General features: G+C 35.8%; 1 protein-coding gene and 3 long non-coding RNA genes across 4 annotated transcripts in view; 3 read left to right on the top strand and 1 right to left on the bottom strand.

Moving 5' to 3' along the window:
• The window catches only part of LOC6040719 (cadherin-86C), a 313,005-nt gene that overhangs the window by 64,533 nt on the left and 222,186 nt on the right, over positions 1–26,286 (bottom strand). The window lies entirely within an intron of this gene.
• On the top strand, positions 859–1,181 carry LOC119765241. Its single transcript, XR_005276588.1, has 2 exons — positions 859–926; positions 984–1,181. It is a non-coding gene; the product is annotated as an uncharacterized LOC119765241 (long non-coding RNA).
• On the top strand, positions 4,292–4,972 carry LOC119765239. The gene is made up of 2 exons (XR_005276586.1): positions 4,292–4,395; positions 4,455–4,972. It is a non-coding gene; the product is annotated as an uncharacterized LOC119765239 (long non-coding RNA).
• Positions 12,858–13,260, top strand: LOC119765240. Its single transcript, XR_005276587.1, has 2 exons — positions 12,858–12,991; positions 13,048–13,260. It is a non-coding gene; the product is annotated as an uncharacterized LOC119765240 (long non-coding RNA).

The raw sequence follows: 26,286 nt of genomic DNA, 5'->3' as shown, positions 1-26,286 counted from the left end.
GGTGCGCGATTGAAAACATTGACCACCCACATTTGCACAAAGCCTTACAGCGAGAGACGTCAATAATTTAAAAAATAATAGAAAAATAAATATTTTTGAAATAGCAAACTTTTAGTCTATTGCTCATTTGTAACATATTTTGTGAAAAAATATAAATCCGAAAAGTCTTAGAGATAGACTAAGTCCCCACATATCCGAGAGCACAAGAAAATACATTACGAAAATTAAAACAGCCAGCCCTACTGCGTTGTGTCTACCGCAGAGAGGATTCTTTGAACGGGGTCACAATTCAAATCCCAAGTAACCAAACAGCACTAAAACAAGTCAGATTGCAGCATTACAAGCGCTTTACAGCTCTGGGTTACAGCTAAGTTGTTTTGACATCTGCACTAAATGCGCTTTTACAGCTGATATGCAACCGATTTTGGACTTTATATTTCTGATTTCCAGCTGGCCTCTACTGTTGTTGATCCAACCCTGCACGAAACGTCAAAAAATTGGGAGAAGCAAAAATGTTGCTCTCTCCCTCTCTTTCATCTCCCCTTCTTCCGATCATGGGATAATATGCAGGGGGAGAAAGGATGCATGGACAAACCGTACCAGACGTGCCAAAAAATGTACAACTATGTTATAATTTATGTTGTAAAAAGCTTCTCAGGTAGTGAAACACTAAAAACAACTAGTTTCAACAACGTTTGTTGATTGTTTGAGGCAACAAAACATAAAGCGACCAAACAAAGCGACAATGCTTGTGAAACAAAAAGTCATGGATTTCTGATGGAATAAATGTTTGTTAAACGACTTTCGAAATCTAGATTCTTATAAAAGAAGCTTCCCTACTCTGAGCCAAACAGTTGTTTCCACTTTTCTTAGAAAAGCGAAGCCCACCGTATCTGCTGTTCTAAGCATAATGAAGCTTACCTACTGTAAGTGTGGCCAATTCATGTACTTTCAATGATAAATTGTTCGTTTTATAATTTCAGCTAGACTTTCACTGGTGCTGTTTCTGAGCGCCGTGTTACTGGCGTGTTACTTTACAACAAACCCTAGGAAAACAATTTGGGGACAGGGCAAGTAGGGAAGAAAAATGAAATAAAAAGTTGCAAAAATTGTTCTGTATTTCTGGTTTCGTGCAAGTCTGAAGTTCGAATAATAAAATGTAAGATTCCGGACCAACAAAACTTCTTTTCATTGATAATAGAAATAAGTTAAGCTTGGTGGTGGTATTGCACTAGTTAGGTTGCTTCTGAAAGGGTTGTAAAAAAAAGAAGAAAGGGAACTTATTTTACTTGCACTCAAATCATCCAAATTATTTTTTAGCGTGACATTAACAGTGTTTTCAAAACCTGTTTCGTTTACTTTATTAGAGATGCTTAAAAATGCTGCAAATTAAAGTACTGTCGACTCTCTGGCGGTCGAACTTCTCGATATCAATTTTGCTCCATCTATCAATGAATTCTTCCAAACTGCATACTTAATTTCTCTTCATTCTTCTCTTGCTTGAAGGATCTCTTCCTCGACGGTCCCTTGGATTCTGTTTACCTTAGACATCGCTTCCGGTTGTCAATAATTTTACTTTCTCATGGCTTGCATAGACATTTTTCTTTGCGAAACGAAGCTTTGAAGGATGTTTGACATTTGTTTGTTTTTGTTTGCTGAACGTTGCCATGCTTCCCTCCCATAGCTGGGTATCAAGACAAAAATATTCAATCGAGTCTTCATTTTGCATCATTCTGTAAACTGATTCTCTTCCTCGACGGTCCCTTGGATATTGACAACAAGAGAGTCGACTGTAAATGCATTATTTCTTGTTATTATTAATAATTGCATTACATACGAGAACACCCGAAAATGCTTTTCAAAAATTAAAGCGGCCAGCCCTACTGTGGATCACTTTCAACCGAATCTACAGGGGAGGAGGGATGCGTGGACATACCGTACCAAACGCTCCTTACCCAAATGTATTTTATTCAATGAAAAAATGTAAAACTATTTGAAGTACCAACTCTGCGAACAATTTGTTTTGAAACAACGTTTATTGGTTGTTTGGTTAAAAAAAAACAAAGCGGTTTAAAGCTTGTGCAACAAGTGGAAACTGATATTTACCATTATTAACATGTGTGCCAAGTGTTTCTGCTTGAATAAATGTGTGTTCATATAAAAGAAATTTCCCTATCCTGGAACAAACAGTTGCTACTGCTAATGCTAGAACAATGAAGCTTATTATTCTGAGCAAAATGAAGCTTATTTAATTTTAAACGCTATTTAATAATTTCAGTTCCACTTTCACGTTTCCTGTTGCTGAGCACCATGATACTAACGTGTGCAAACTATGAAAAGAAAGTTTGGGGAAAAGGCAAGTAGAGAAGGAAATTGCATTATAATTTTAAAAAAAGTTTTATTCTGCATATCGGGTTCCATGCAAGTTTCAAGTTCGAATAATAAAATTAACGTTTCTGTAAAATAAATAGATCTTTCATTATCGTAGTATATTATTTAAGGGGTTACATACATGTAGAAAATCAAAAATTTTCTAAAAGATTCATGAAGCAATTTCATGATTAAACTGAGTACGAGACAATTTACGTTAAAAAAATTTCCATGCACAAAGCGAACTGTTAAACTTTGTGAGCGTTTTTCTCTGAACACCGAGTTGATTTACGGGTGCCACGATATCTCGAGATGGGATGGACCAAATTGGCTGAAATTTGAAATGGAGACTTGCAAGACATATCCCGTGTGCATGACGAAGCCCGATTTTGAAATTTTCATTTAAAAAAAATACAAAAATCAAAAACTTGCGATTTTTTATATGTAAAGCATAAAAATATTTTTATCTTTTTTTCAAATGATTTTTTTGAAAATCGGGCTTCGTCATGCACACAGTACTGGTTTAACGAGGCTTCACCAAAATTTTGAGCCGATTTGGTCAAAGCAGTGTGGAGATATCGTGGCACCCGTTTTTTAAAACTGCTAACTTAAAATGGCTATATCTCGGCAATGATACAACCAAATATCTTCAAATTTATTTTGATAATAGTTGAAAATATAATTTTTGATGCCCTGAAAACAGATATTAAAAAGTTTAAGTGTGTGCTCAAACCAACCTCTTACATTTTTCCCGATTTACATGTATGTAACCCCTTAAATAGAATTGTATAAACAAACGCGGTAATGCACTGAATAATAAGCTTCACAAAAGTTACAAAAATTCATCAAAGAAATGAATCAAAACATCAGCAAAGCGATTCAAAACATTAAGTATTTCATCACTAAAAGTTTTTAAATTTATTGATTGAAAATAGAAATGAATAAAAAATTTACTGCTCAAAATGATTTAAAACTCATTTAAAAATAAACATACATGCCTTCACATTTACTTGTCGAAACTCAAAAATTCGCAAAATAAATCGTTTTTTGACATGCCATCATTTGTTGCTTGCAAAATCTTATTCTTCACCTCGATTAATGCTGCTGAAACACAGTCAATCTGCCCTTGCCTCGTGTGTTTGCTTTGAAGAGAAATACGTTTACTTCTGGAGCAACATTTGAAAAGGGCGCATAAGCATTTTGACAGTTGGAACTATTTTTGCAAATTACGAGACAACAGGTGACTTTAAAAAAAAAAACCCGCACTGTTGGAAGGTTGCTAGCGAGGCCACCTTTTGTTCAACACTTTATTTTTTTTATTAAAAAGTTAAAATTAGCCTGAGAATAAGCAAAACAGTTCAAACTGTCAAAATGCTCTCGTGTTGCTCCAGTCTTGTTAGCACTTTGATTGCTTAGGTATTGCAATAAAAGCTTGCCGCATGTGTTTTAAGTGTCAGTTTTTAACACAAGATGAATCTTGCATACTGTGAGTGATTGCATGGAAGCTTGAAATTTTGTTTCAATATTTTTTTTAGGCTTCACATTTCTACTACTTCTGACTGCTGGTGTTTTTCTGGCGACTGGAAAAAGACATTCTCGATTGAAATCCTCAAAGGAAGACCGAATAGCGTATGAAGCATCTAGAAAGGCAAGGGAGAATGCTAAAATTGTGAACAAATCCAGCGGAGTTTAAATAAAGCAAAATATGTATAATTAAAAAAACCAAATGAGACTTAAATTGGTTTTATCTCGAAAATAGTAAAGTCATTCTATAACTATAATTCAAGACTCATGAAAATGCTTGTTATAATTTTGAAAGAAAAATTCGATGTTTTCTATAAAACCATAAATTTAAAAAGGCTTAAAAATGCTACGTCATTTGCGTATGACGTTTCATAATGAAACACAAATAAATCTGTTCTGTTCAAACAATGCAGAGATTCTGATTTATATAAAAGACGCTTAGTGCATACTGCGACAAACAATCGAGTCTGTTATTCAAAGGCAAAATGAAGCTTCCAAACTGTAAGCGTTGCGTAATCGTTTCAAAACTTCAAAATAAAATAACTTTTCCATAATTTCAGCTCTCCTGCTACTGTTCCTAATTTTGGGCAGCGTGTTGCTGGTGGCAGCCGGAGGAGGAAACAAACCTTCCGAGGCCAGACGGGATGCAAAAGTTGGAGGAGCTTCGGCCCAGCAAAAGGCCAAGAAGGCAAACGAGCAGGCCCGAATTGTGAATAAAAACAAAGGAAAGTGAACCGTAGAACCTGCGTGCACAAATTTGATGGAATTAAATTTTAGAAACTATAATTCGTCCAATAGTGTTTTAAAAAGTGATTGCCAAACTAGCGGAGCTCGACCGTTACGATTGGTCACAGTCAGCTTATTTTAGACAACACTCCAAGAGTCAGACTTTTTGCAATACTTGAGAACTTTGAGAAGCTAGAGTTGGAGGCAATGTTTAAAGAAAAAAAACTCCCTACACATTCCGCTTCGTTGAAAATATTCTTGAAAAAGCAGATCTCAAAAACGGAAATAATCACTTGATTTTTCCATTATATTTTCCCTTTTCTAGTTAATAAAAAGACGTTTTGAATTTTCATACTTTGAATTTTCTAATATCAGGATGAAATACAACCAAATGAAGATTTTAAAATATGTTGAGTAAAAATAAAAAATAATAATAATTATTTAATACATTTTTTTTATTCATCGGTTAGTTATGGCGAAAATAACCTTCAATTTTTTTATTGAGACAATAAACAAACAAACTATCTGCTCGTGTCATGTGTGCTGCTTGGAATGTGTAAAGCAATGCTTACTTGATTATTTGCAATTGTTCAAACAACTTGTGAGAAAGAAATTTTGCAATATAAGCTTGCCTCATATGCTTTTTTTTTTGCACTTTTCAAACCAAGATGAATCTACTAAAACGTAAGTAATTCTTTTGTAATTTCACCAAATTAAATTTATTTGATAAAATTTTAAACTTTTTCTAGATTGCGCATTTCTACTGCTTCTGCTAAGTGGTGTAATGTTTGTGTCTGGATTTGTGACTGGAAAAAAATATTCTCGTGACGAAGAAGACGCAAAATATCGCGAAGAATCAAGAAGGGCTAGCGAACATGCCAGAGTTGCAAATCAACCCAGAGGAAGAAAATGAATATGTTTGTAAATGTCAACAAACTTAATTTTGAAATCATTTGTTTTTTGAATACTGCTAGATATAAAGATTGTGTTACGAAACAAATATGTAAATGTTTTATCAATTGCAAGTATACTTGTATACCTTGCTCAATAGACTAGCAAATAAACACAACTTGTACACGAGTTGCATACATTAGGTTATGCAATTGATTTATTTTGCAATGAAATTTTTTTCTGTATAAATCAAACAATATTGTAGAAAAAGAAAACAATATAAAAGCTTACCACTGAACTATTAAGTTATTCTGAATTCAATCAAGATGAAGATAACAAGTTGTGAGTTCAACATAAATTTTCATATATAAGATCAAGTTTTATATACATCTTTCATTTCATTTTCAGACCTACTCTTCCTGTCGTCGCTGCTGGCCGCTGTCATGATGGCAGCTGGAAAGCCTGTGCCGAACGAACAGTCAACCACGCCGTGTGTACGCAAGTGAAACGCATCGGTGAACAACCTCAACGGTTGACAGTTTTACAAACTGTACTTTGATAACAATGAAATAAATTGTTTGTGAATAAAATTGTTGAGCTCTCTTTTCGACTGTTTTTTTTTAAGATTCTATATATTCTATATCGTATTCGCCTTGGTTGGGGGTCCCAAAGATCAAGTTTATATTTTTTTCGAAGTTTTGATAAGTTGTTCAAAAGTTTTGTACAAAAATGTGTTTTCACATAAATCCGGATCTCACTTATATGCATGTAAACTTCGTCCGGATCCATCGTCCAACCCATCGGTGGTTAGATAATCGAAAACCCTTTCCAACGAGTCTAAAATATTGAATATCTGGCAACACTGTCTCAAATTATGTTCATTAATGAACTTTTTTGAGGCCGGATCACACATAAATGTATGTAAACTTCGTCCAGATCCATGATCCAACCCATTAGGTAATCAAAAACCCTTTCTAACGAGTCTAAAAGTTTGAAATCTGGCAACCCTGAATAAAGCAACGACCGCATGGTTTATATTTCTGTACTATTTATTTCAAATCTTAAAAAAAAATTGAAATGTGTGTACTAAAATTGTGTAGGCATCAACCACATACGTAAACTAAGTTAGTTTCTCTTTGTAAATTTGTTACGTGAGGAAGAAAGTATTTTGTAGTATTTAGTATTTTACAAAACGATATTTTATCATGTAAAAATGCATACTAAATTTTGTTTTGTGTTGTTGCATGAAAAAAATATGATAATTTTAGAGTTTTCAAAAAAAAAATAATAATCTGTACGATTTGGTTATTTTACAAAAAAAAACTCTAATATAGTGAAAATGCATACAACAATTCACGCTTATGCTCATATTACAAATTATGAAAATTTAAGAATTTTCAATTTTTTAGTATTTTTACTTTGAAAATAACTTTTTTATCAAAGAAATATATTTAAAGTGAAAGCGTTGATAAGTGCGCAGGATTTAAAAAAGATTTATAAAATTTTAGAAATACTAAAAAATCAGTTATGGATCGCAAATTAATACAAAATAAAATAATAAAAATTAGTGTGCGATAAATCAAAAGATAAATCATAAAACTACGAATTAAACAGTAATATAACAATGTCACATATTTTCCATCATATTGCACAACTATCACACATTTCTTTATGTGTCGCAACTAGAAACAAATATTCACCACAATTCATTCGAGAAAGCAAAGCTAGGCACGTGTTGGCCATCCATAAATTACGTTAGTCAAACTACTAAACCCACAAACGAGAGATCTAAAAGCGCCTTTCAGTGCCTTCACTAATCAGTAATCAAAGAGAAAGATGAAGCTCGCTTACTGTAAGTTCTTTGTTCTTCAAGTTTCTTTTATTTAATTATTAAACAAAAATTCTGCATGTAAATTGCAGACAAACTTTTCGTCCTGTCAATCTTCGCCTGCGTGCTGATGGCGTCGGCAAACCAATCTGGAAAGCCAAGCGGATTTAATTAAAATCTGACAAATCTGACGATTTTTCCCCTGAATAAAAAAATTGGTAGCTATTCGAACTTTTTTTTTAATCAGCAAAGATCCAGTTTTGTTTTTAAATTAACTTTCTTTGGAAATTTGGAAGAAAAGATGTACGAAAATAATAAAAAAACGAAATATTCAATCGAACCAATTAATTGAATGGTTTTCAGAGGGCCCATCCATAAACCACGTGGGTTATTTTTTTTAAATCTCACCACCCCCTCCCCCGTATTGTGGACAACGGACCATACAAAAAAACTGTTTTGTATTGAGCGTGAACATTTTTTGAAATTCTCAGACCCTCCTCTCCCCCCGTAGGGTCCACGTGGTTTATGGATGGTCCCTGGTAGTCAAATTAAACGTTAAAGGTGGAGCGGGGAATTTGACGGTTGTCCACGCTCCATACAAACAATTTTTTTTCGTATGAAAATTGTTCACGGAGAAGGGGGGAGGGTTCAAGATCTCCAAAAAAGTGTACACGTGATTTGTGGATGGTCCCTAAGTTTCAATTTTAAGATTGAACTAGAAATAAAAAACAACATATTTTTAGCAAATTGAGCCTTTATCCATAATTTAAAATAAAAAATCTGGTTAAATATAATTAAATCATTATTGAAAGAGATTGTTCAAAAAACTTCAGAAAAACGTATCCCCATATAAAGGCAACCAAGAGTTTTCAATCTATCATTCAACAAAAACACTATGAAGCTGATATATTGTAAGTTTCCCCTCAGTATCGTTAACAACAAATTTAAAGATACAGAGAAACCTCTTTTACGCGGTGGCGTTACGCTTTTAATTTCGTCGATTTCTTTAAGACGCACCGCGTAAAAAGAGGTTTCACTGTATTTCTAGGGATATTTTTTTTTTCATATTTCAGACCTGTTTCTTCTGCTTGTGGTCGGTGCAATCCATTCGGAGGCCGGAGAAAAATGGGACGAGATTAAAACTACCGTAAAAGGGTGGTTCAAATTCAGGAATGCCAAACAGAAAGCTAAAGAATTGGTGGAACAGGCTTCAGATGAGCTTGATTTTGATGTTCTGTAATTTTTCTTTTTTGAAGGTTGGTTTCACTTCATTTTTCTTAAAAAATCATGATTGCAATTATTAAAAATTTGGTACAATCACAAATGCTTTTTCATATGCCCTCCTTTTCGGTATAGTCACGGGATGATATACATTGGACTCACAATCCAAAGGTCGTTAGTTCGAATCTCGGGGGGAGGATACACTGATAAAAATGTGTTTCAAAAATCATGAAAATGGGAACCACGAAAAATTAGTTCAAATGCCGTAAAATTTTAACACTATGTTCGTGAATGCATGTTCACGATTTTGGGAAGTCATTTTTCTCCGTGTAGCTAAATGTAAAAAGAGGTTTGAATTGCATCACCGTTTCAAGCCTTCGAACGCCTAGTTTGAATAGAAATCTGGCAATAGTGACCTAGGCTTTAAATTTGAAATTTTTGATTTTTAAACTTCATTTTCAGGCTTGTTAATCGAAAAAATTATCGTCGATAAGGTTAGCGTCTAACGATAGTGGTTATCATACGGCAGAAACGATAATCTATCAAACTAAAACTCATTTTTTGAGGGGTTAAATACATGCAAATCGGCAGAAATTACATTTTTTTAAAAGTCGGTTTTCAGTGCATTAAAAGAAACAATTTCATCTATTAATAAAACTAATTTAAGACATTTGCTTGTTTCATTGCCAAGAAATAGCTATTTGATGTTGGCAGCAGCAGAAATCTAAAAGAGTTAAAAAAATGAAATTACAGGCCACGGTTTCAACATAAGAATGAAAAAGTTTTTCAAAAAAGCATTATACACCTGTTCAGTTGTCTTGTTTTTTCAAAAAACACTCCATTTTTTATAATTGGCAATATGGATATCAAACAAAGCGAAATTTTCCATGTATTTTCACTTAATTATAGTTTTTTTTGTTTAATACACAAAATTTCATCAAAAAAATAATCCATATTTTCATATAAATAATAATTCATATTTTCGAAAAAATACAGTATTTTCATTTTTTTTACCATTTTATAAAAGAAGTATCAAAAGAAAAATCATAGAAAATCGGGACGATAACGATAATCTATCGTTATTCTGATAGCTCATTTTGCCTTCCTCACTGAGGTAAGGCTATAATCCTGCTCTAAAAATGAACTTCGTATAAAAACGTCGTAGACCCACCTTCATGTATACATCTCGACTCAGAATCGAAAACTGAACAAATGTCTGTGTGTATGTGTGTGTGTATGTGTGTGTGTATGTGTGTGTGTATGTGTGTGTGTATGTATGTATGTGACCAACAAACTAGCGCATGTTTCTCGGCACTGGCTGAACCGATTTGACCCGAACTTGTTGCATTCGACTTGGTTTAGGGTCCCATAGATCGAGTTTTATACAGACTGAAGTTTCGATAAGTAGTTCAAAAGTTATGTATAAAAATGTGTTTTCACATATATTTGGATCTCACTTAACTGTATGTAAACTATGTCCGGGCCCATCATCCGACCCATCGTTGGTTAGGTTATCAAAATACCTTTCCAACGAGTCCAAAACATTGAAGATCTGGCAACCCTGTCTAGAGATATGGCCACTTAAGTGATATTGATGTACTTTTTTGATGCCGAATCTCACTTAAATGTATGTAAACTATGTCCGGATCCACCATCCGACCTATTGTTGGTTAGGTTATCAAAAGACCTTTCCAACGAGTCCAAAACATTGAAGATCTGGCAACCCTGTCTCGAGATATGGCCTTAAGTGATATCGATGTACTTTTTGGAAGCCGGATCTAAAAAATAGATGAAACTTGTGTACAGCCACTGTTGTGAGGAAGGCTCCAACCACATAGGTGGATTAAGTTAGTTTTTTTTTTAAATTGGCTTAGTCCTTCAATACCATGTTAAATTTTAATTGTATTTGCTTGGAATATATATTTTGAAAATGTTTCAAAGCATAAATAAAAAAATCACAAAATACCGTTTTTTTAAGGACTGAAATTTTCTAAATTTGATATATGTGTATCAAACGAAGCGGAATTTAACCTGCATTTTTACTGTTTTAGATTTTTTTCACAAAATATCGTTTTTCTCTAAAATACTCAAGTATTCATAATTCGCAATCTGGGTATCAAACGATTCGAAATTTTGCATGCATTTTAAGTGTTTTAGAGATTTTTGAACATAAAACTCAAATTTTCACAAAATACCGTATTTTCTCTAAAATACAAAAAAAATCTATAATTCGCAACATGGGTATCAAACGATTCGAAATTTTGCATGCATCTTTAGTGTTTTGGAGATTTTTGAATGAAATACTCAAATTTTCACAAAATAACGTATTTTCTCGAAAATACAAAAAAAAAATAAATTCGCAGTATGGGTGTCAAACAATTCAAAATTTTGCATGCATTTTCACTGTTTTAGAGTTTTTTGAATGAAATACTCAAATTAGCATAAGCATAAGCATAGGTGCTTTTTTTGAATGAAATACTCAAATTTTCACAAAACACCGTGTTTCTCGAAAATACATACTAATTTTTTTATAAATCGCAATATGGGTATCAAACGATTCGAAATTTTGCATGCATCTTCACTGTTTTAGAGATTTTTGAATGAAATACTAAAATTTCCACAAAATACCGTATTTTCTCGAGAATACTAAAAATTCTTTACTTTGCAATACAGTCCAGACTCGACTTCGGATAATCAAATCACGAGCAAAAAAATATTTTTTTCGTTTTTTTTTCTTTTTCTTGTTTTAAACATCCAATTCGAGTTCTGCGACCCGATTTTAGTCAAATTTGAATAGTTATCCTTATTAAATAATAAAATGCATTTCTTCAATATTTCGTCACCGCCGTATTGGTCGCCATCTTGGGTTAAAAAAATGTAAATCACATTAGCATAGGAAAGGGGTCATACTTAAGCTCGACAATCAAAAATAAGATAACGAAAAAAATAAAATGTTCTCGTGATTCGATTGTCCGAAGTGAAATTTTTCCGAGTCCTTCGGATAAACGAGTCTGGACTGTGTGGGTATCAAACGATTCGAAATTTTGCATGCATTATTTGCTGGTTTAGAGATTTTTGAATGAAATACTCAAATTTTCACAAAATACCGTACACTGTTTTAGACGTTTTTTGAGTAGTTCGTCCCGACGATAACGATAGAACTATCGTTATCGTTATCGAAACTCGATAATTTCTTCGTTAACAATCTAGTAACATTTTTTTTTAAATTTGAGGTATTTTGTAAAAATAGAAATTTATGCAACAAGTTTGCAAAAAGAAGATTTTTTCAGCACGAGTCATACATTTATCCAACGAGGTTCACCGAGTTGGATAAATATGACAAGTGCTGAAAAAATCAATTTTTGCAGAGAGTTCCATACAATTTTGTTTTGCAATTCCGAAAAACACCCTTTGAGTGGAATTATAAGTCAAATGCTCATGTATTTTGTCTATTAACCGTTTAAACCAAAATAATGTTGAAAAGTATTACTTTTCGAAACAAGTGCTGAAAAGTTCAACTTTTCAGCATTCATTTCAGTGCTGAAAAGTACAACTTTTCAGCATTTATTTTGAAAAGTGTTACTCTTCGATTCTGTTATTTTTGGTACAGAAAAGTAGGCTTTTTCATCGTTCAAGAATGGCAGGAAAAGTAAGTAGTTTCACGACGGAATTGCAAAAAATATATCATTCAATAAAACTTATTCTAATTTGAGTATTTTCAAAAAAATGCGGCGTTTGGATTTTTTTTCAAGTATTTCCACGGTGTGTTTTCTAGAACAAACCTTAAATAAAAAAAATCGTCACGTTTTATATTTGGCCCATGAAAAAGGGCTCTTTCCCAACATTTTGAGGGGTCCGCTAAAACGATCATGGAGCAACTTTTTTTTAAGTTTTTTTTTTTTAAATTTTATTGAATTTTTCTTGAGAAAATGTACGTATCATGTACGTATCTATAATATTTTTATAAGTATGCCTTAAGAGACTCTTAATAATATATATATTTGACCTCCAATAAAAAATTTCCGAACCAAATTTACCAGATTTCTAGCTCTCTTTGAAATGAACTCAAAATCGAACTAAAACAACAACAAAATATTGAGTGATCACCTAAAAGACAAATAATTAAGTTACGAAATAAATAGTACAGCAATGTAACATAGTTTTCTTAATGTTGCACAATTATCAATGGGAGAATGTCACACGCTTATTTATGTGTCGCAACTGTAAACTAATATTGATCATAATTTATCCCAGAAAGCGGAGCGTGCCCACACCAGTTGCCGTTGAGTCCATGTCACAACAAGTATTTCGCAAAAAAACAGCCATAAATTACGCTAATCAAACTACTAAACTCACAAACAGGGGACATAAAAGCGCCCTTCAGTGTCTTTACTAATCAGTAATCAAAGATAAAGATGAAGCTCGCTTGCTGTAAGTACTTTGTTCCTCATGTTACTTGTTTTAGTTCTACACCCTTCAAATTGCAGACAAACTTTTCGTCCTGTCAATCTTCGCCTGCGTGCTGCTGGCGTCCGGAAATCCATCTAGAAGGCCAAGTCAGCAGGAAAGAATGATGAGTGGAAATCACAGAATTTAAGGGTTTGACGGGTTACGTCATCTTCGAATGAATTTTGACATAAAGTGACACAATGTGAAATCGTATGATTTTAACCTTGAATAAAACAAATTGACAGATATTCGAACATTTTGAAAGACTTGTGCGAAGTTGCAAAACCAATGTGACGCTGCAAGGTGTGCAGCCTCGCGGTGTCCATCAGCTTTTTCGCCCGAAGTTCAGTGCCATTTGACATTCTCCAGCCAGCCTCGCGTTCCGCCTGCTTAGATATTCATCGGCTGATAAAGTTCTCGCGAAAGCGAAAACATGATCCTGTCCGCTAAAGGAGCAGCAGAACCTCGACGACGATCTTCCTTCCGATAACCGGCATGGAAATGAAGCTGCTCTGACATAATTAGCCCCCTTGGTTCTGGTCAGTCCTTTTTCGGAACCAACAGGGATCGTCGCGATCGCTTGGTCTCCACAAGACGGACCGGACCGGACCGAACTCCTGTAATGGCCCGGGTTGTAATTATGGTAATTAATAAACGTGTTATTGCAGGGCTCGCCCGGAGCCGGATTCACTTTCGCGGCAGTCAAGGACTCGTAAACTTGACGATCAGGTGTCACGGGTAAGGAAATGCGCCGTAATTGGTTGATCGCGGCGCCGCCGCGTAACTCGTCAGCACTTCCCAAAGGTGGTCCCCAGTAATATCTGGCAGCGTTTGGTTAGGAATAGTTAGTTCGGAAGGGGGGAGGTATTTAAACTTACTTAACGCAATCCTTTCGAGCGGCCTTAGCGCACGAACTCACCTGAAATGAGATAAAAACAAGAATTCCAATTAATGGAGCTGTTGCACATTCACTCTCTACTGTGTGAGTGTTTTAGCTAGAGCAAACGGAACAGAGCTTAATCGATTCATTACATTTATCGAAGCGGCAATCGGCAGGCGTTGAGGCGGTGAGAAAAAAAAGTTCACAGCCTCAAGTGTCAGCGGACGACTATTGAAACAATTGAATTGAATTATCGAAGCCGAATGATTATGGTGCGATTATTGCGCCAACAAGACATACAGGTGACACCGTTTCATTAAATACATTGTTCGGGGACATAGACTGAGGAGCAAGATAAGGTAGGAGGATTTCTTGAGGTCAAACGTCAAAGCGACGTTGCAAGCCTTGTTTGGCCTTGTAAGATGTTGCACTTCTCTTGTAGCGTCGCACACGATTTGCAACATTATACAAGACGTGCAACGTTGCACGTGCATCCAGAAATTGGAGCCGGAGTCGGGGTCGAAGTCGATTTTTTGAGGCCTCGATGTTGGATACGACAAATTTTGAGAAGCCGGAGTGGGTTTTATAAATCTCCAGAAACCAAAGTTGGCTGATTCCAATTCCAAAATAATTTAAATAATTTACAAAAAAACAAAAACAATAGCTGTATCAGTGAAAAATTAGTTTAAATAAGTATTTATCATTCAAAATAAGTTGAAACTAGTTGAAAATAGATAAAATTAGTAGAAATTCAAGTTGAAAATTCGTTTAAACTAGTAAATAATAGTAAAATATAGTTGAAATCTGTCAAAAATAGTTAGAGTTAGTTTAACTTACTCACAAAGTTTGTTTTTTTATTTTAATTTACCGAATTTTCAACAGCTCGGTAAACTGAGCATTACAGAATTCGGTAAAAACTTTTAACTTCGGTAATGAAGTTCATTGTTGTTTGTCGTACAACCGATATTCGGAACAATTTTGTTCATTATGAAGAATGGTTTACCGATCTATACTTTATCGATTTTTGAACTACCGAGTTCAGTGGAAACATTTAAGTGTGTAGTAAATATAATTACCAACCTTAACCAAATAAGCTCATATTATCAGGCTAGCTTCTGGGGCAATAAAACTAGAAAATTCCTGTTGAAGCGCTCGAAATTAAACATTTGTCATTTTCTTATATCCGTGAACCACGCCAAGTCCTGCCATGACGGGGGTTCAAATGCATATATACAATACTTACACACACAAATACATACATGCATACAATACATACATATACAAATTCAATTTTGGGACATTCACTTGCTTCCGTTAAGAAATTGAAAAATGAAATATTCAAATTTCAAGCCCTACTATGCTCTCACGCAATGTACTGTTGAAAAATGATGGTTAAGTAAAACATTTGCTGTGCAATATAGAGCTTTCCAACTTAAAAATGTGATATCTCAAGAAATATTAATTCTACCCTGAGGTTTTGATTGAATTTAATGTAAAAAACTCTCAGCAATCGAATGCAATTGTCAGTTTTCCCGTAAGTGCTCGTCCAAAGGGTTAAAAGTGCATTTTAAAATTAAAGCGCAAAATTTTCATATCTGGCAACACTGTACGTAAATTTTGAGTACGCCATTCGATTCTACGTCAAAAAATCTTCAAATATGCATACTCAAAAGTTCACGTTTTGTAAACATTTCTCTTAGCAAAATGCATTTTAAAAATGAGGTTTTTCAAAAATCTCAGAAAAAGAGGGGTGTGCCACGGGCGCAGGGGTGGACCAAATGTCACCAAACTTTGGATTCCCCCATGCCAAATATGAGCAGAATTGGTGAAGGTCGATGTTGGACGCGTGGTCACTTGGGAAGGAATGACCCATAGACATTTTTCTTGGCGAAACGAAGCTTTGAAGGGTGTTTGACATTAGTTTGTTTTTGTTTGATGGAAGTTGCCATGATTCTCTCCCATAGCTGGGTATCAAGAAAAAAAATATTTCCAATCGAGTCTTCATTTTGCATCGTTCTGTAAACTGATGATTCTCTTCCTCGACGGTCCCTTGGATATTGACAACCAGAGAGTCGACTGTATTAAATATATTAGGTTAAAATTAGTTGAAATAATTTGAAATTAGATTAAACTAGTCAAAATTAGTAAAATTTAGGTTGACTTAGTGAAGTGAATTTTTCAAAATGTAGTGAACCTGCAAAATTTAGTAAAAAAGTTTTATTAGCATAGCATAGCATAGCATTGGTGTCTACCCGTAGCTGCTACTTCGTTATTGACCAGGACCCCCAAAAATTGCTCCGTGGACCACAGATGAAAAGTAGGAACCAATCATCACCCTTTCGCAATTTTCAAAGATCCCTATCATGCTGATCAATACCGACGCCGGCCACGACCAGTGGTAAGACACGGGGAAGTGGATGGGAATGTTAGCCGATACTTGAGTGATGGGACCGCCAAATCGACTGCGTCTCCGACAAAGTATCACATGAGTTTTGAGGGGTTAGTAAGATGGGTATGAGGTCAGGATTCACCGTGGTAGGTGATGCGACCATAAGTAATTTGTTTATCAGTTGCAATTTTATAGGTCTTAGGCAGCCGGCTGCTGTAAGACACACCATCAATGATTTAGAAATAGTTTTAATTCGAACGCGGCGCCAAATAATCATTCATTCCCCCGTCGGCGTGCCTTCCGAGCAACGACGCTGTGAGAAGGACTTTTTCCTCCTTTTACTATTTAAGCAAAATATTAAATTGTATTTTCTGTGGTTTCCGATTAAATTATATCAAAATTTTATAGTGAGGTTTGCAATGATTTCATCGTGTTGCAGGATTTTATGACGAAATGTTCCGAAAACATTGACCGACAAAATTGCGAACAACTAGTAACTGAAAATTTTGTTTCGAGAAGTTATTAATAAAGTGACACAATCACGAATGGTACGTTTTTACGAATGGTACATTTTAAAGCCGAAGTCGTTATAAGTGGTTTTATCTTTTACGTTATATTTATAATTATCGGAAAATAAGATCAGAGTAAGAGGAGAACAAATCCGTAAAAACGACGCATGAACTCGAGTTAGACATTCTCGTTTAACGACCGGTATATTATTATTTACGCGACTTTAAGGAAGGAATGAAGAAAAAGAAGAGGGAAAGTGGTGAAAAATATGTTAAATATTAGATACATACAAAGATAAAATAAGCATAAGCATAATCGTAGGTGCCTTTTCTAGAAAGGCAACAAAAATCAAGCGTGACGCCTGCGACATAAACCGGCAGAGAGCGCAAAACTCAATATTTCCCTCCACCACACTACCGCATGCAAACAAACACTGCCACCGAACTGATGATCGAATATTTTAAATTATTATCCCTCCACCACACCACCTCATGCACACAAACACGTCACAACGAGAATAGAATTATTCTAATAAAAAACTAACTAATAAAAAAATAACGAATACATTTCTGGAAATACTATTTGCACACCAAGGGTTACTTTGAGACTTAAATCCCATACATCATACATCCTCACACATTCTCACAGCAAGCCGCATGCGCCGCAGCGCAATTACGGCTCGCATCTCTTTCCTCAATGAGGAAAAAGAAAACAAACAAGACCCGAAAGAGAGAATAAACACTCATACAAACACATTTACTCTCTCGAACATGCGCTCACTCAAACTCATTCGTAGAATATTCAAGTACGACACACACAACACACAAAGAACGCTCTCACCCGGGTCACAGCATGCCGTGAGTCGCGTTTGCTTTGCTCGATCGATCTCGCCTTCTCCTCTCCGGGCAACGGACGAGCGTTGAACCGTCGTCCAGCACCCCGTTACAGGCGCTGAAGTCACAGGGCTGAAATAGCAGTCTCGCCTCCGCAAAAACAAATGCAGCTGCCAACACAAGCACAGAAAGGGGAGCTGCCTCTCTTCATGCCCCCTGTTTCCATCCATCAAATATAAACCAAAACGAATTTTCGAAAACAGAAGAACTGCCACACACCACCCACACACACACACGATCACCCGATGCTGTGCCATTTCTCAGCAGCACATCTTGGGTTCGGTGACTCTCTCTCACCATTCTCCCGTCTCACATTTTCACTCTTTCACTACCGTTAACTCAAATAAATCGCTGTTCGAATCTCTCGCTCTCATTTCCTAAGCTCTCCCGTTTTCACTTCTAAAGCACACTTCTTCCGTTCAAATCTCCCCTCTCTAATTCTCTTTAGAGCCACTCTCCAACAATTTTCGCTCTTCCATTGCTCTCACGCTCGCCGTTCTTTTTTCGCTGGTCGCCATTTTGAACCATCGGGCTATTTTCACAAAACTACAAAATTTTATTTCCAATTTTTGCACAATCATCACTGCGTTTTTCAAAACAACAATCAACACACTTCTCAGATCTTCTCTCACACAAAACCTAGGAAAGGCCAACATCCGGGTCATGATCGAAAGAACCGCCGCGGACCGTGCTGGATGTCGCCTTTATGATCCGTCAAGAAAACGGGTAAATTCACGAAAAAACTACATTTTCACAGCAAAAATCAACTCCTTCCACGATTACACGTCTTAACACCAAAAACTTTTTACACCAAAATCTAAAAATACGCATAAATTTAAAAAAAAACACGACGACCCGAGACCGAAGACGTCTGCTCTCGCCCGCAGCTCAACTCCGATTCAAATTTAGTAAAAAAGTTTTATTATTGATTAATTTATTTAAAACATAAATTTAATAAAAAATAATTAATACAAAATAATTAAGATACATTTGATGAAAATTAGTGTGTAGCAGTTAAGTTTCTTAAAATTAGTTAATTCAATTTTTAGTAGTCAAAACTAGCTACCATTACAATGTCTCTGTGTTTTCTTATGCTAATTAGATAGGGAAATAAGTAAGCTTAGTATAAGAGAGCTCAGAGGCATCGATTAGTAAAATTCAGTACAACTGAAAAAAATAACAGAAAACAGGAAAATATTACAAAAAAAAACTTAAAACGACTCAAACAAGCATAATTTTGAAAATTTTTGATTAATTTTGGTAAATAAAAAAAAGTAAAAAAGTGCATAATTTTGATTTTTTATGAATTTTGGTAAATTTTTGCTCAATTTATCTATAGTTGATTATCGTTATTAGGCAAATAAAAAATAAAAAAAAAACAGAAAATAGGAAAATATGAGTCAAAAAACTTAAAATTACCCAAACAAGCATAATTTTGATTTTTTTTTTTTGATAAATTTCGGTAAATAAAAAAAAATAGCAGAAAATAGGAAAATATAAGTCAAAAAAACTTAAAATGACTCAAACAAGCATAATTTTGAAACATAAAAAAAATACAGAAAATAGGAAAATATTAGTCGAAAAAACTTAAAATAAAAAAATAACAGAAAATAGAAAAATATTTGTCAAAAAACTTAAAATGATTCAAAAATGCAAAATTTTGAAAATTTGTGATGAATTTTGGTAAATAAAAAAAAAAACAGAAAATTGGAAAATATTAGTCAAAAAAACATAAAATGACTCAAACAAGCATAATCTTGAATTTTTTTAAAAAATAACAGAAAATAGGAAAATAGCAGTCAAAAACTTAAAATGAAAAAATAACAGAAAATAGGAAAATATCAGTCAAAAAACTTGAAATGACTCAAACAAGCATAATTTTGAAAAAAATGATAAATTTTGGTAAATAAAAAAAATAAAATAACAGAAAATAAGAAAATATTTGTCACAAAAACTTAAAATGGCTTAAAAAAGCATAATTTTGTAAAAAAATGATAAATTTTGTTCAATTTAGCTAAAATTGATTATGTTTTACTAGGAAAATTAAAAAAAAAATGACTCAAAAAAGCATAATTTTTAAAAATGTTGATAAATTTTGGTTAATTTAAAAAAATAAATAAAAAAAATAACAGAAAATAGGAAAATATCAGTCAAAAAAACATAAAATGACTTAAACAAGCATAATTTTGAAAAATTTAAAAAAAAATAACAGAAAATAGGAAATATTAGTCAAAAAAAACTTGAAATTAAAAAATAACAGGCAATAGGAAAATATTAGTCAAAAAAACTTATAATGACTCAAACAAGCATAATTTTGAAAAATTTGATATATTTTGGTAAATTTTGCTCAATTTAGCTTAAATTAATTATTTTTTACCAGGCAAAATAAAAAATAAATAAAAAAATAACAGAAAATGAGTCGGTCTTCAACTCCACTCTATGACCCGCAAAACCTTCCACAAAAAGCGGGTGATTCCGTTCAATGCGCGAAATAATCAGTGGCGCCGCACATTAAATGCAAGAATAACTCGCGGCATTCCCCAGAGGGTTGATTTCGCAATTTAAGACACTTTTTATCACCATCAATAGGTTGGAAGTCGAGTGGGCGCCCGCGCCCGGTTGATTGTAACGATATGCTGTGCAGGGCCCGTGCGAAGTTGTTGCAAGGACGCGCGCCTGAAGGTGATCGCGTAGAGCGTCAGTAAAATATTGATCTGGGTCGCATTGCATTGCTGGGAAAAGGTAATTTGTTTTCATTAAGTAATAAGGTTTTTGTTGATAAAAAATCCGGTAAAATTAAACTTTTACTGTTACAGGGCGCCACAGTTCGCACCTTCGACTGAGCTTAACCGCGCGCGACTTAAGCCCGGCGTCGTCGCGTTGATCGCGCCGAGATAGCGACAGTGATAAATCAAATCAGCTGGTCTCCGGACTCCCCGGAACATTCCCACAGGGCTTTTGGCGCCCGCGGATTATGACGATGTGGCTCTCGGTGCACATGATTTATGGGGCTGCCGAGCGGTAATTAGCATCTGATTTACATAAGTCCGGAGCGGCAGCTCGCAATTTGTCAGCGCGCATTGCTTTCCGAGCAGCGGGTGCAACAATTTTCGACGGCCTGGAATCGATTCATGGTCACATCGACCAGAACCAAGCTTGAACCCCTTTCGGATCTTGTAGCGATCGATCGTGTATCTCTTGCAGGACGAAGCCCTCCGGGGTCCAGAACAATGGGGTCCACCGCGAGGTCCATGGTCTCTAGCAGGTCTTATCGAATCTAGCAGATCTCCGAGCAAGCAAGTTCGTTACAGCGCGCGCGCTTCTCAAAGCGGTATGCAAAAATTATGAATTATTAATATCAGCCTGAATGATTGTTTATTTTTGCAAACTATTTCCCCTTCTCCGGTGCGATCGTTCGCCGGCCAGTAGTCCCCGATCCGTTGACAGAGGGATGTCAAAACATTGGCCGGGGACGACCACTCCTGCCGGTGGCAGCAGTTCACGATTCTGGTTTTGTGAAAAATTTGTTTTCCTCCCGCCCGAGATGTTCGAATCGATTTATTATCATTGAACTAGGTTTGGTTAAGAGCGAGTGCGCGCGCACAGAACTTGTTGGCTGCATAAATTCTGCAAATCCGATGGTGATATGCCGTTGTATGTTAATCTGCCCTAAGGGACGGCCCTTTGCCTGCAGATGGACATCGGATAGCGAGTGGGTTCCGGTAGGCTGGTCCAAGGTTGGAGACCTGTCGCGTGACATTGCAACAGCATGAAGAATATTTGTGAAAGTTCAGAAAAGTGGTTATGAAAATTAGCATCACGTTGCAAAAGTTTATGAAATGTGCGATGAAATTATTAAAGAAAATTGTTAAAATATGCGGCAATTGTTTTATTTACAGAGAAATATCCACAAGGTGCCAATATTTGTCGCAATACTTTCTGTTATGTTGCATGACAAAGCGATGATTTAGTAGCTTGAGGAAATGTTGCAAGACATGGATGAATCTGTGCTCTGCCGTATTTCTTAAGAGTCCAATTGTGTGACATATCTGAAAAAAATCTTCAAAACCTGTCAAGCAATCAATCACAAATGTATTCTAATCAGACAAGAATGCATTTGGTCACGTAAATTTTTCTATTTTCAGCTCAGTTTTTTTTCGTCCAACGCTCTTTTAGGTCTGCTTAGTGCTGCCAATTGTGATGAAATTTTTATGCAAACCCTCACGGAAAGTAGCATTCATAGAGAAAGTTACCTGGCATCACTGGCTCACTCCAACAGGCGCTGCTGGTAGTGTTGGTGGCCACCCTTTGTTCTTTATTTGCCTTCGCTTCCCGCTCGGTTTTAATCAGCCTTCGATTAGAATGGGTTGTCAAAAGTCAAACGTCAACAGACTTGGCGCGTTTGTGTTTTTGATGGCGCTTGCGAATTATTTACATGTTTTGGAATTATTTTTAAAATGAGTGAATAACTAATGTTTAAAAGAACATGTTGCCGGTAGTTGGAAGCAATTTCATATCTTAAGCGACGGTTTTCAATAATTTGTAAATGTAAATATGAGCAGTTCTTTTAAATAAGTCCGACTTCAAAACAATTTTGTGAATTTTTCCATTCATTAAAAGGGAAATATTCCTGATAGTTGTAAAATGTTATTTATCAATAAAAAAATATATTCTTGAATATTGCAATATTTTTATCTGTTTTATTGCATTGCTTCAAACATCAGAAGATATTGAAAAAAATCTTACTCAAAAAATATTTGATGAGTTTTTCCATTTGAAAACGTTACTTAATCCACCTTTAGGTGGTTGGTGCCTTCCTCACATTCATAAAGTCAATAAATTCATTAAAAAGAGCAAAATTCCCCGTTAACATGTTTAACAAATCAACTTTATACTCATTTCTTTTGATAGGGTTCGCAGACCTTCAATATTTCTGGCTCATCGGCAAGGTCTGATAAAAAAAAACCTAACCAACGATAGTTCGCATGGAAGATCCAGACAATATTTTGATCACATCTGAGATCCGGCCTCCAAAAAGTGTATAAATAACACTTAAGTGCCAATAACTTTTGATAAGGTTGTCAGATCCTTGATGTTTTAGGATCATTTGAAAGGTCTTTTGATTATCTAACTAACGATGGGTAGCATGATGGATCCGGACATCATTTTCATTGAAATATCTGAGATCCGGCCTCTAAAAAGTGTATAAATAACACTTAAGTGCTAAGAACTTTTGATAGGGTTGTCAGATCTTCAATGTTTTGGGCTCATTGGAAAGGTCTTTTTAATACCTTTCTGAAAATGTATAACATGATAGGGTTTCTTTCAAAAACCACCCTTTTTACAATCTTCCGGGCAAACGCAAAAATCGTTTTTTTAGCATAACTTTTGAAGTACCTAACTAAACTTGCTGATTTTAAATAGAGACCTATGGGACCCCAAAACAGATCAAATGAGACTAATACGGTCAAAATCCGTTCATCCAGTTCGGAGATAATCGAGTGACATTTTTTTTTGTCCACCCACCTACACACATCCACACAGACATTTGCTCAGAACATGACTCTGAGTCGATAGGTATACGTGAAGGTGGGTCTACGAGGTCGAATTAAGAAGTTCATTTTTCGAGTGATTTTATAGCCTTTCCTCAGTAAGGTGAGGAAGGCAAAACTACGAATAGTGGAAAACTTGGTTCAAATATCAATTTTTATGGTCATTACCTTAAACCATAAAGTATGGTCATATGCCTAGAAATCCTCAATAAAAAGACTGGTAGATGTTAATTTGACGTATCTAATCACCCAGCATAATTTTTTTTTGATATGCAACTTTAAAAACAATGAAGTTAGATCTCCATGATGGATAAGCTATGATATGATTTGGTGAATGTTTGCCTATTGGAACAACCCTGAGGAAACCTTGGTTGGTACTGAAATTTTGTGTAGCTGTGATCTAGCTTATCAGGTATCGCACATTATGCTGCAACTTCCACGCAACAGTAACTTGTTGCGTTGCAGACCCCTTCTTATACATGAACGAGAAATTTGAGTTTTTCAGGCATTTTTGTAACACTTCTCTTTTTTTGAACTGATAACGTCATCATTCATTTAAAGTTTGTTTGAACGCTGAATTTAATGTCAAAACAATTTAATAAAATAAAATTATAAGTTTACCCAAAAAGCGAAACATTTCACTGAAATATTTCTAGGCGTCCGAAGCACCGGGAATGCAAAGCAGAAATTTATGGTTTTGATTTCCTTAAATTCTAGTAAATTTTTATATAAAATATCGATTGTTTTGATGTTAAAAGCTAATTTGAGATCTAAAGAATGCCATTCACTAGCATTTCAGTCCAAATTTGTGCGATTCATTAGCAAAATCGAGTGTCCGGATTTAGAAGCAAAAGTGTCTAGATTTCAAATCAGCCTTTATCAGTGTCTGGGATTCGAAGCACAACAAGTCATTTTAATTTCAAATTCTGTTAAAAAATTGTTAGAAAAGACATATTTTGCATGCATTCTCTTAAAACTGACTCTTTATACTGCATCCTGATGATATTTCAACATTTCCAACCTATTACATTTTTTTTTGCCAACTATAACAAAAACGATATGCTACTAAGCGTCCGGATTTCGAATCATGACGTTATTGCGTCAGAAAAATAGCAACTTTGAAAGCAACTTGTGGTTTGTTGCACGACTTAGCTGCCTGTTGTCAAACTGAGTTGTAGCACGACAAAGTACTTGTTGCGTGACATGCCCCCCAAAATCTCGAACCAGTCTAACCTTTCCAATCCCCCATGGGACACAACGATACCACGCAGGTTACATCATGAAACAAAGTTGTGCGGTGCATTCTTCACGAGATTCCCCGCTCCCCCCGCGGCCGGACTAGAGTGGACCGCGCCGGAGAAAATTTTAATTTGCCAGATCTGGCCAAAGAACGATCCGCCGGTAATTATTTCGATGTAATGCACCCCGGGTCGGTCGGTCGGCAGAGTTCCCATCGCAACGTGGAGGCCCCGTCTCATGAATATTGAAATTGTTCTTCTTCTCGGTCGGGTAGCAGCAGCAGCAGCAGCCCCGGATTGGTATTTGAAGTTCAATTTTAATGGTAATGATCGAACCGGTGATCGGAATGGCTAAAACAACGATCGGTGGAGCAACCGAGGGCTCTTTCGAAAGGTATTCTAAAACAGCGCCTCCGATCTCTTTGGTGGATCGTGAACTCTGCGCGTTCAAGCTTTTCTCAAGGAATTAATCTCTTGGTGAGGTACCAGCACTTGCGCTATAACTCTAGATCCAATTACTTATCACACTATAAATGTCATAAAATTTAAATCGAAATTCTAATGCGATTACCGCTAACGAGTCACCTCGTGGAATGCGCGATAATTACACCGGAGGGGGGTTCACTCATTAAGTAATTAAACCCCGCGCCGATTTCTTTCCTGCAAACTTAAGCTGGAGACAACCCAGATCAATAGCTGACGCCACCGCGCTCGCGCGCAGCTGTCACCTCCGGAAGGTAATACTTCTATTCCGTGGAGCAACAACAACAAATCCCCAAGTAGGGACCCCCAAGTTCAAGGCTTGACGTCGCAAATTTGTGAACGCCGTCCCGTTGACGCCACGGTTGTTGAAATCGGCTTAGAATCCTAGGGTTGCGCGCCGTAACTCGGGCAGATCATACCTCTAGGTCCCGCGTAGGACCAAAATAGGTCCTCCTCAACGAATACCTCACAACAATGGAGTTATGAGAGATCGGAGCGCGCGCGCGCCCTGGCGACTGAATTGATTACCCGAAGTGGCAGCAGCGGTGCGTAGGCGGTCATCCAACCAGTTTTCGCGCGCGCAAAAGTGGTTCCACAGCCGTCCCGAGGCGACAACGCGGCCATGATGGCGGCGACGATGAACGTCGAGCTGAGGTCCGAGACTAATGAATGTGTTTACGAGCGCGGTTTTGTGATATAGGGTGCGAGATTTTAATAATTATGTGGTAGATTCAACCGATGCAATGTTCAGTTTTGTGATGTTTGTTGATGCTTTTTAATTTTTTTTTTTGCGAAAAGAAGATTGGACATCTGGAATTTAAAATACAGCTAAAAAAATGAAGTTTAAGTCTCCCTGAGCAGGGGTAAATAACACGGGAATACAATATTTTGGTATTACTTGGCATAATAACAAATACCAAAATGTGCCCTTGGTTGCCCAGTAATAGATGGTATAATACCATGAAATCATACCAAAAAAACTGTATGGGGAAGACCAAAGTAATACCAAAACCTGCCATTCCAAGGGCAAATCAATACCAGACAAAAAACAACTTTCCGGGTAAATAAAAATCTCATTGGACAAATAACAATTAGAATTCTCTATAGGATTACAGCTGAAATTCAATTTGGCTAATGGGATTGCTGTAAGAAATGGGTAGAATTTTGATGCTATATTTAAATCCTTCGAACAGGCAGAAAAACGAAGTCTTGCTTTGGAGAGCCTAAAAATATCAGGTAAAGAAAAGTTTTCTTAGAAAACTAGAGGAATACTGGAATCGAATTCATGACAGGTAAGGTGCAGACACCATTTTAGCTACCCGTTTACCAACT

This window comes from Culex quinquefasciatus, chromosome 1 (assembly GCF_015732765.1).
Source record: "Culex quinquefasciatus strain JHB chromosome 1, VPISU_Cqui_1.0_pri_paternal, whole genome shotgun sequence".
Taxonomy (NCBI): domain Eukaryota; kingdom Metazoa; phylum Arthropoda; class Insecta; order Diptera; family Culicidae; genus Culex; species Culex quinquefasciatus.
Note: the sequence above shows the minus strand (reverse complement) of the source record. Positions and strands in the feature narration are given on the sequence as shown.